Genomic DNA, 10,681 nt, shown 5'->3' with positions numbered 1-10,681 from the left:
AAGAAAGTAGTTTGAAGCCAGCCCGGTATGGTGGACTGCTTACAACGGCCCGACATTATATACACATATTCTGAAAAATATCTGCGTTACAATTATATAACTGCATATTTTCTCGGCTTAATCTCTAGTGCGCAGCAATTTGAAGTCAATCGGTAGCAATCCCTAAAGCGCCATTTTAAACAGCAAAATTATCGGCTCTGCTCGCATCACAAGATGGTTAGTTTAACTGAATAAATATAAGCTAGGGAGGAGGCAAAAGAATACCATCTGTAATTCAAATCGACATCGCGGAGTTCTTGTACACAGTTTGCTGTTGTGAGGAACTAAGGAAGAAACCAACTTCACATAATAAAATGAAAAAGCAACATTCACAAAAGCAACATTCATTTTAGTCTATTGCATCATACAATACTCAGTAACTATAAAGGAAATGTCAGGAGTATTTTAATTGAATTTCATGGTCACTTAATGCTATAATTCAAAGGTGTGGGTAAAAAGTCATAGCATCTGTGGTAAGAGAAAACAAAATACAACCTTGGGTGTGCCAAAAATCCTTGATTCAAACAATCGTTTCGCTAGACACTTTTGAAGAACCTATCAAAACCACGGTACAAAATATTTACACAATTCTGCAATGCTTTGGTTTCATTTTAAAAATTGTTTTGAAATGTTAGGAGTCCAGATGCAGCACCTGTGTATGACTCATTAAAGCAGCTAGGTGCATTTTCACTTTTGTATGTTCCAAAGAACTTGTCTCAAATCAAATCCAAAATATTGCACAGCTTTGTTACTGTAACTTTTGTAGGTGGTTAAACAGGAATTTGCTACCATCAGTTATGATGGCTACCAACTTAGATAATTTCAAAATGAGATTGGAAAACTTCATGGAGAAAAAAAGTTATCAATGACTCCCGAAATAGTGGAAATATACATATAAGAAGAACAAAAGTGGAAGATATTAGTTCCCTGTTCATGTTTAACTTTCTTAATTCTTGATCACTAATAGAATGCTAGATTAGGTAATCTGTCTTTATTCAGCAAGCCTTATATTTTTGGCTGATGCCCCATAACAGCTTATGATATTCATAAATATAAAAACAATGTAAGAAATAACTAAAATTTATCTTTAAATATCCAAGGTAAAATTGTGGCTGTTCCGGCTATGATGCAACCAGGACAATTGAGCTAAACACACTTAAAACTGTACAGAGTAGATTTTAGGAGGAGCCCTTCTACCATCTCTCACAATATTAGACAACACAGTATCAGGAGTAGAGACCTTCAAGTTTCTGGGTTCTATAATTTCATAGCACTTGAACACCTAGCATTAGAATCATCAAAAAGGCAGAATAAAGAATGTTCTGCATCAACTCAGAAAGTTCAGACTGCCCAGGACCTGTTGACACAATTCTACAGAGGAATGATTGAGGAGCTGGCAGCAGAGTCGGACAGTGAGGAGGAACATGGGCCAGTCCTGGAGTCTGGGGAGGACTTGGATGAGGGATTTGCCTCAGACACAGAGATGGGGCCAGGGCCATCTGAGAGTTATGTGCTGACTCTGGAGCCTTCAGAATCTGACATCAGTGAGGCAGAGGAACGGGGGAGCCTGTCCCCAGTGTGTGCTGTGCAGCTGCCAGAAGACAAGAACAGTTAAGACAAAAGGGGCGTAAGGCTTGGAGATGATTGGGCCCTCCCATAAGACATAAAGGAGGAGCAAAGGGACATGAGCCTTTGCAAGAAGCAACTTTGTTCATTCTGGTTGTAAACTCGGAAGCGCTGTGTTGACTGTGCTCCATTAGGCATTGTACAGCTAATTGGCAATTTAGTTGTTGGCAGCATTTTAAGGGAGATAAAGGTGGGTGCTTATCAGCTGTATCCCGAAAGACTGGCAGACTTCTCTTGGACTATTCATAAACTGGGACTCATTACGGGCTGTGAATAGAATGCATATAATTCACAGCCATTGAAATAAAAACAAAGTTTTTTGGGAACAGCGTGTGATTGTTTCTGCCTCAGGAATCCTTAGTCAGTAAGAACATTAGAAATCAAACACCAAAAATGTATTACAAGCCAAAAGAAAAAGATACCCAAAAGATTGTTTAAAAAATAATCTGCTATTTTCTCCAGAACACTAGGAGGACAGCCTGAACTGCCAAGCTGGCACAGTCTACATGAAAACCTGGGTCACCTACTACTTTCCCAGAATGGTAGATTTTCCACATACAGTAGTAGGATAATCGTCAAATTATATAGATACAGCTTTAAAAGGATATTGTGGGTTATTGGACCTGTTATACAGCATATCAGGAGGAAAGCAGGTTTAAAATTTACGAGAAAAGAAACAATTTCGATGTGCCTGATACAGGTACAATATGTTTTGTATGTGGCTGATTTCTCCAAATACTGGACTAAAACCCAAGCAATTGAACATTCTAGTCCTCCCTTAGAAATGAAAGCTGGATGATATTGAGGTAATTATGCTGTCTCAGTTCAACTGGCCTCACAGGGTTGTAATTGTGGTGGGATAAGATGTATTATATTTGTTGCCTTGAGTCATATAAAAATAAAAAAACTAAAACTACATTTGTTCCAGAAAAGCAGTGGCTATTTTCTTTATTATATTTTATCCTGCCTTTATGATTTTATAAGTAACAATAAAATGTTAACTTTTTACTTATTAAATTTTTGGTCAATACATTAATAATACTTTAACAATTTTATATAGCACTTGGTTGAACCCTTGGATGTGTCTGTATGGATGTGCATGGATGGATGTGTGCGTATGCTTTATGGTATTGTACTATTCCCTCTTTTAAAGATTGAAATGAGCCTGAAAACAGACTGGAAACCAGTGCAAATGGAGAAGCATTAACATTTATAAACTTTAGGCAAATTTCTGGGCTCTTTTTATTTCTGGGCTGCATTTATATATAATTTAACAAAATACTAAGGATTGAATAATGTTTCAACCAAAAAGTGCAAGTGAAAAATACCACATATATACAATGCAGTTTTGAAATATGATTTCTGATTATATAATATGTACCTTCTCATCCTTCCGAGGTCAGTAAAATGAGGACCCAGATTGTTTGGGGCAATATGCTGACTCTGTAAACCGCTTAAAGAGAGCTGGTAAGCAGTATGAAGTGCTGTATAAGTCTAATTACTATTACTATTGCTCAGTTTGCTATGCTCAAAGTTTGCTATAATAGCAAGTAACCACCGATGCAAATACACTCGTAAGCACTATCTTGTTGTTTTATTAATGTTGTTTAATCTAATTGTTTAGATTAGATTCCTATATATTCCACTTCAGTTTTCAGGCTTAATAAATCTCTGTCATTATGAAATCAGTTCTATTTCTCCCTCCCTGAGAAAGGTTAAAGATCGCTGAAACTGCAGCATTCTGGGAGAAGTAGTTTTTAGCATATGCTGGTGAGGAACTGTATGCTCGCTGTTTAAAAGTTGTCCGCCAAAAAGTAAGTTTTCGATTTTTCTTTGGGAGAAAAAGAAGAAGAAAAACCTAGCACATTATTATGGTGTGCTTTTTAAAAAACATGTAATTGTCTGCTTAATGAGATAGACTGATTTTTGACCTCGTGGTCAGCGTTTGTAAATTTCTTACTGTTTTTTCTCCAGCTCCGAATTGGCTTTTTTTCAATTTGTGTTTTTCGTGGGTTCCTGGGGTATTTTTTTAAACAATATGTTGGGCATATTCATTAACCTATAAGATTTTACAGGAATTTGAAGTATCTGTATACCGTTTTGCAAAACTAAAATTCCATTAATGTTGTATGCATGTCTGCTGCTCGTGAAGTCATGACTTTATATTTTCACACAATAGCGAGAAACTTAGGGTGGATATGCTGTGGTGGTGTGTGATGTGATAGTGTTCTGGGATCCTCTTAATAAGCAATGGTATAGAATAAGACATTACTGGATTCATTCTTAATTCCCAGAGAGAGGAGTTCCTGCCCACCAACAGCTTACCTATTTACATTTTAGCAAATCAGAATTATATAGAATGATTATTAAATATGTAGTGATAGTTTACATCTGTTTTTCTAATACAGATTAGGTTTATGCTCCTGTGATTTCCAGCTGCTCATGTTTATTGGGAATTCCAAGCATTAGACCCAATGTAAATCTGCTAGGAAGGGAGGAAAATCTGATTTATCCGGAAAAAGAAAGACAGGCTTCCACGTGAGGCAAAGACTTGTATAAATCAGGCCTAAGATTCCATGTGATTTTGAATGTTAGCACTCCAATTTTTACAGCATTAATAAACATCAAGAAAACTCTAGTTTTTTTTTGTTTTTGTATTTCCATTTTTCTGCACTAATACTGCACCACACACATGCCAATATATAAAGATTTGTTCCAAATCTTTCCTTTCCTAGGTTTTCCTTTGTTTTGTAATGAAATGTGTGAATGCATATCAGGCGCAAACAAAAAATCACTAACTTTCAGAAAAAAAAATTTTTTTACATATCAATGAAATTTACCAAATGTTTGAGTAATGTTAGATTTGGAGTTAAATTAATTACCAAATACCTAACACCTGCCAGCCTGTTGGTACATTCTGCTATGCAAAAAGCATGGTTGATTTTGAAACAGTTTTGTTTCAGGATAGTTTGCATTTATTGAAAATAAGTTTCTATAATTTTCATGCTAGGTTGTTAATGTATGCATTTTCTTAAAAAATCATAATCATCCAGAGCTATTTCAGTTTGTTGCAGTACAAATGGATATTACAGTATTAGGAAATGTGTATGTTGGCCTTTCAGCATTGTATTCATGGGCATGATATCAAAGCAAGTATTACCAGATGTTTTCAGAAAAATTCATAGAATGGCTGTTAGATGTGTATATTACAATAGTTGTTTTGTCATGTTACAAAGAATTAAAAATAAGTTAAATGGAAAAACAATTTCATAGTTATAGAGAATTTTTCTAGGTCATATTTGTGGTGAATGATAGGCACAATGATTTTTTTAGTGTGCAATTATTGGGTGTTTTTTGTTTGTTTGCTTTTGGATTGCATTGCTTACCCTGGTTTTAGTATATTTCAACCAAATAATATCTAATATTTCCGGTATCCCAGAGATTACTATTTGGAGAAGTGTTCCATATAATTGAAGGAAGAATAACAAATGAAAACATTATTACAACTTGTTGACAATTTGTTGGTGATATCAAAGGAAGTTTTGTCGACCTGAAAAACTCTTTAGTAATAAGAAAGAATTGCAGATTCCTTTGTATTCCTTTAGCTTGAGTTTCCTTCTTTTATTGTACGACAACTCCAGTTGATTTTATTTTGTCAAGTTATTTACTTGTACAGTTTGTATACCTGCTCATCTCACATGCCTAATCCTGGGCAGCATCAGAAAACAAATAAATACAAATAGACAAAATATAAAACTGTAACATGTTCAGCAGCCATGACAAAGTTGTATATTCAGGGCCTTCCTAAAAGTCAGAAGGATCAGGCCCAAAACGATCCAGGGTGGAAAGATGATATTCCAAAGAGCAGGTGCCACAACAGAAAAGGTGGTCTTCCTGGGTCCCATCAGATGACACTCCATAATAAATGGGATGCACAATATGCCTCTTCTGTTGGATTTGATGGGATTTCTAGATATAACTGCGGAAAAGAGGTCCCTCAAATAACTTGGTCCCATATTATATAGAACTTTATAGGTTATTACCAGCACCTTGAATTGAACTCAGAAGTATACTGACAACCAGTGTATCTCATGGGACAAAGTTGTCAAATGCACTAATTGGGGAGGATCCATAAATCCCCACCTGGATCATTTTGCATCAATTGCAGCTTCTAAATACTCTTCATAAAGTGTGATGTCATGTGATCACATTAGTTAATGATGGCAGTCCCTTTTGATGCCATTAAAGGAGGATTGTGCGGACCTTACGTGACATGAGAAGAGATGCTGAATGGATAGGTGGGTTCCACTGGTAAGCCCTACAGCTGTGATGGCGAAACTATGGCAGAGCCATTTCTGCCAGCACACGAGCTGTTGCCCGGAATAGATCCACTGCGCGTGCACCTCCTGCCAGCCAGCTGATTGTCGGATATCTGCCACGCATGTGCAGAAGGCAGAGCGTGCACAAGGGGGGGTCGTGTGTGCACGTGCAGAGGTGCACGGCGCGCAGGAGGGTCGCACGCACATTGTATTATGGGTGCAGGCACTCATGCGCACGTACACACACTTTCGGTACGCGATGAAAAGGTTGGCCATCACTGCTCTACAGAGTGCAAGCAGGTGCCACAGACAGGCACTATGGAGTACAAGATCCCCATGCCACTTGGAGGCTTCTGGGAGGGCAGGAATGAGAGCAGGAGCAATTTGCAACTTCCTGCTAAATTCCCCATTTAGTTTGCTTGTGGGAAGTCAGCAGGGAAGGTGGCAAATGGCAATCACATGACCATAGTACACTGCAACCATCATAATTGCAAGCCAATTGCCAAACACCTGAATTATGGTCACATCACATAGCAGAGATGCTATAATAGCTGCAACTTCAAGCACTGGCAGTAAGTCCCTCTTGTTCATCACTGTTCTAATTATGAATTTTTACTCAATAAATGGTTGTTAAACAAGGACCATCTATAGATCCCGCTTTAAACATTGCTGAGAGATTTTTTTTTCCCTGAAAGCAATTGTTTGTAAGACATCTATAATTTAGGACAGTAGCCACAATGAATTGCTGTTTAATATCACATTCCAATATATAGCATACAGAATAGTAGGCAGGGTTAAAAAGCTCATATGTTTTTTATTATTTCTGGTAATATTGTTCAGGGCTGTTTACAGTACTGGATTTGTAAGACAAATGAAAGTCTTACTGCCACTGCTATTTCAGTTGCTTTTAATTCATGTAGCTACATGTGGACAAACATGCTTACATTGCATTCTTACGCAGGTTACTTGTGTTGGCACTTCACCCTATAGTGGAATCTAGGGCGTTTAGTATTTGTTGCTTCTTTTCATTGGAGTCCAATGAGCTCCAACGTACAATGTAAAACGTTTGTTTAAAGTTGTGCTGGCTTTTTGAAAAGTCCAGTAAGAATACATAAGCATCTGTAGCTTAGGAAGAATATAGGTTTAAAAATATGATTATCACTGGTGTGCAGTTGTATATGTATATAGTGAAAGAACAAGAAAAAAACAACTAAGCAGCTTGCCAGTACTTTCCCGCTAGTTTGAGGTCAAAGAAGGAATGGGGAAGGAGGAATATTCAAAGTAAGTCCTAAATTTTAAAACAAGGCCCATGAATTTAAATGTTGATATATAACACAATTCAGTGCCCAGGAGAATTGTAATTGTCCTTGCCTCACAGATAAATAACGTCAGGAGAATAGGTGTTGGCACACATAATTCGCAGCAAAACCAAACAAATAATATAAATTCCAGGCATGGATTTCATCCCTGGTTTAAGGAACCTGGATAAAAATGTTTTAACTTTTTCTAGGTTGTTTTTCAACTTTCTAATTTAACCTACCACCAGGATTCCCTATGGTTTTCCATCCAAGTTTTAACTTGTAACTACAGGTAGTCCTCATTGAACCCACAATTTCTGTTGATAAACAAGACATTTGTTAAGTGAGTTTTGCCCCATTTTACGACCTTTTTTGCCACAATTGTTAAATGAATCACTGTAGTTGATAAGTTAGTAACACAGTTATGCTAAGTGAATCTGGCTTCCCCATTGACCACTTGTCAGAAGATTGCAAAAGGTGATCGTATGACCTTGGGGCGCAGCAACGGTCATAAGTATGAACCAGTTGCCAAGCGTCTGAATTTTGATCACATGATCATGGGGATGCTTCAAAGATCATAAGTGAAAAATGGTCATAAGTCACTTTTTTCAGTGCCATTGTAACTTTGAATGGTCACTAAATGAACTGTTGTAAGTTGAGGACTACCTATAGTACTTAGTATCTGGATGATCTAGTCTGGGCTCAAAAGCTATCAAATGCTAAACACAAATATTTAAATATTGCTGGAATCCAAAAAGACAAAACCTGGCTCATCTAGTGGGATTTTCTGCTTTTTCTTTGAATTGTACATCTCCACTTTATCTTCCATGCTTGTTCTACATTTGAAAGCTTTCTCAGTTTTCAGAATAGCATAGTTTATGTTTAAAATACTGAGAAGACTTTTGGATATGTGAAATAATTGTCTTGGCAGTTATCTTAAATTAGATTCCCCCCCCCCCCCACTACATAGATAATTTTATTTGGAAAATGCATATAAATTATCAGTTGTAACCGCCCTTTCTTTTGACGCTGAACTGAACTCTTCTTTTCATTGGTTACTTGCCTAATATCAGTATGGACCTGATCGTCTTTTAGCCGAAGGCACCTCTCTATTTCTTTCCTTTTTTGCCTGCCTTTTTGGAATTTGATATCCCTCTTTGCAAATTGCTACTATCACAGTAAGTATTATGTGTCATTGTTAGCTCTTAATGTCATTTCTAAGGGAGAGTGACTTCTTTGATCATTATAACTAGCACTACTATCTTTGAAGATTCGATATTGTGTTATAATTGTAAGTACCTTTACCTGAAAGTATTTTCCATAATTCTTTAGCACCACAGATTTTTTCAAAAAAAGATATATTGTATTTGTTACTAAATACAATTTTTAAAAAGGGGAGTTTGTACTTGTAATTTCTCTAATCAAATTACAAAATTTCTTTCCATGTCAGTAAATTTTTGCTGCATTTTAATTATACACAGTTCCCTCCAACTTGAATTGCTCCAAATTAAAGTCCTTACAACAATTAAATAAGATGAACTTTGTTGACAATGTGCAATTGCAAGTAATTTTAAGTTATCACAATGTGGCCACCAACTATTGTGATTTAATCAGCAAATGAGCACCAAAAAATCATACTTTATTATGATATATGAATCCATTTCACTGCTACAATCCAGAGTGCTCACTTGGATTCATGTACATCAAATGACAAGTCTGAAGCTGAATTTCTTAAGAAATAAAATCAACAAAATTCTATAGGATTTAGTCGGAAGTGTGCATTGGATTTGTAAACTTGTAATACAATTCCATAAATGTCAATTCAGCACTGTATTAAATCGTGCAACCAATTTCTAGGCAAATGTATATATTAGGATTTCATTTACTTTATTTTTCATCTTTGTAAAGCACATTAGTTTTTATTAATTCTGATTGAAAGTTTTTTAAATCTAAACTTTAAAGGTGACCAAATGGGTTGCAAATGGCAGTCATACAAATTGAGAATATCAAAAAGAAGCTTGGTGTTTTTTAAATATGTAGCTGTACATATCATAATTTAGATTTTTTTTTCTGAAAAAAAAATAACTTTTCTGGAAGCTATGCAGTCTAATCTTATTCATGCCTATTTGAAAACGAATTCCTTTATTAAGTCAAATTTATTTTCAGATAGTACAGATAGCCCTCAACTTATGATCGTAATTTCCACTGTAAGTCATGATGTTCATAAGGTGAGGCACCCACATGACCGAACCCAGCTTTATGACACTTTTGCAGCAGTCATTAAGCAAATGTGCAGTCATTAAGTGAATCAGAGTATTCCTATGTCATTTTTTGCTGGAAACCAACCATAAAGGTGAGCTAGTTGTTAAGCGCCCAAAATGTGGTTATGTAAATTGCGGGGTTTTTGTAGTTATTGGAACTCCAGAACCAGGTTGTAAGTAGCTTTTGGAGGGTTTGTCATAACTTCAAATGGTCACTAAGCAACTGTTTGTAAGTTGAGGACTACATGTATAGACTAAAATGTTTCATTGCTGTTTCCTGAATTAATGAGCTTCGCAGTTCTATACATTTTGTTTAAATTTCCTCTGGATAGAAGTAAAACCTGTTGCAGCAGAAGGCCTGTGATTCTTTTTCCTTCTCTTCAATCATCTTTTAGTTGTAAAAACCCCTGATGAATAATATATATGTCTTAATGGGCAGAATTTAGGTGAACCAACAAAATCTGCTTAGTCCATGACAGCGCTCTGCCTGGGAATAGGAATGTATGCTTACTGTCAAAGAAAGTTCTGCTTCAGAGTCTTGTCTTATTTAAGTCAGCATCTTCCTTGCCAATTCCATGGCCATTTAACATTACTTGTTACATGGGCCTCTTTCTCCCTCCCCCGTCCCATGAGCATCTAAAAGCAAGATTTGCTTTTATCTATACTTTGCAATAGGAGGAATTGTTTACATTGACAAAGGAGAGGTAGATGACCTGAAAAAGGATGACATCACAGGGGGAGGGGAAGGGCAAATGCCATATTTGCAAAGATTGCAAAAGAGGTACAGCTTTGCTGAGTGAAATTTTTAACAAAATGGCAAATTCTTTTCTTGGCAGCATTACAGTGTATAAATGCTTCCATATCACCAAGGCAATTTATTGATCTTGTCAGTCTATGTCGTCTATTTTAAAAATATTCATAAGTGTTTCAGCTGCATAAATAAGTATATTGTTATACTTAAATAAGTATAATATATATATTATCAGGAGTGGGATTCTACCAGTTCGCACCTATTCGCTAGAACTGGTTGTTAACGTTCTAAGCAGTTCGGAGAACCGGTTGTTAGAAGAAATTACTGGCCTAATCCTGTAAGGAAGGCAGGAAGGAAACATTCTGGTGTTGCTTTCAAAAACTGCCT

At 36.3% G+C, this 10,681-nt stretch overlaps 1 protein-coding gene across 2 annotated transcripts in view; it reads left to right on the top strand.

Moving 5' to 3' along the window:
- Nucleotides 1-3,390: 3,390 nt before the first annotated feature.
- LOC113409883 (trifunctional purine biosynthetic protein adenosine-3-like) overlaps nt 3,391-10,681 on the top strand; it is a 50,973-nt gene continuing 43,682 nt past the window's right edge. The window contains exon 1 of one of the 2 annotated variants that reach the window (XM_087966732.1): nt 3,391-3,479. The gene's annotated coding sequence lies outside the window, so the exon portion shown is untranslated. Of the gene's footprint in view, nt 3,480-8,401; nt 8,461-10,681 lie in introns of those variants that run through there. The other variant, XM_087966731.1, reaches the window with a different exon arrangement.

This window comes from Notechis scutatus, chromosome 5, assembly GCF_049901735.1.
Source record: "Notechis scutatus isolate UNSWTSFEM ecotype Mainland chromosome 5, rNotScu1.2, whole genome shotgun sequence".
NCBI classification, from domain to species: Eukaryota; Metazoa; Chordata; class Lepidosauria; order Squamata; family Elapidae; genus Notechis; species Notechis scutatus.
Note: the sequence above shows the minus strand (reverse complement) of the source record. Positions and strands in the feature narration are given on the sequence as shown.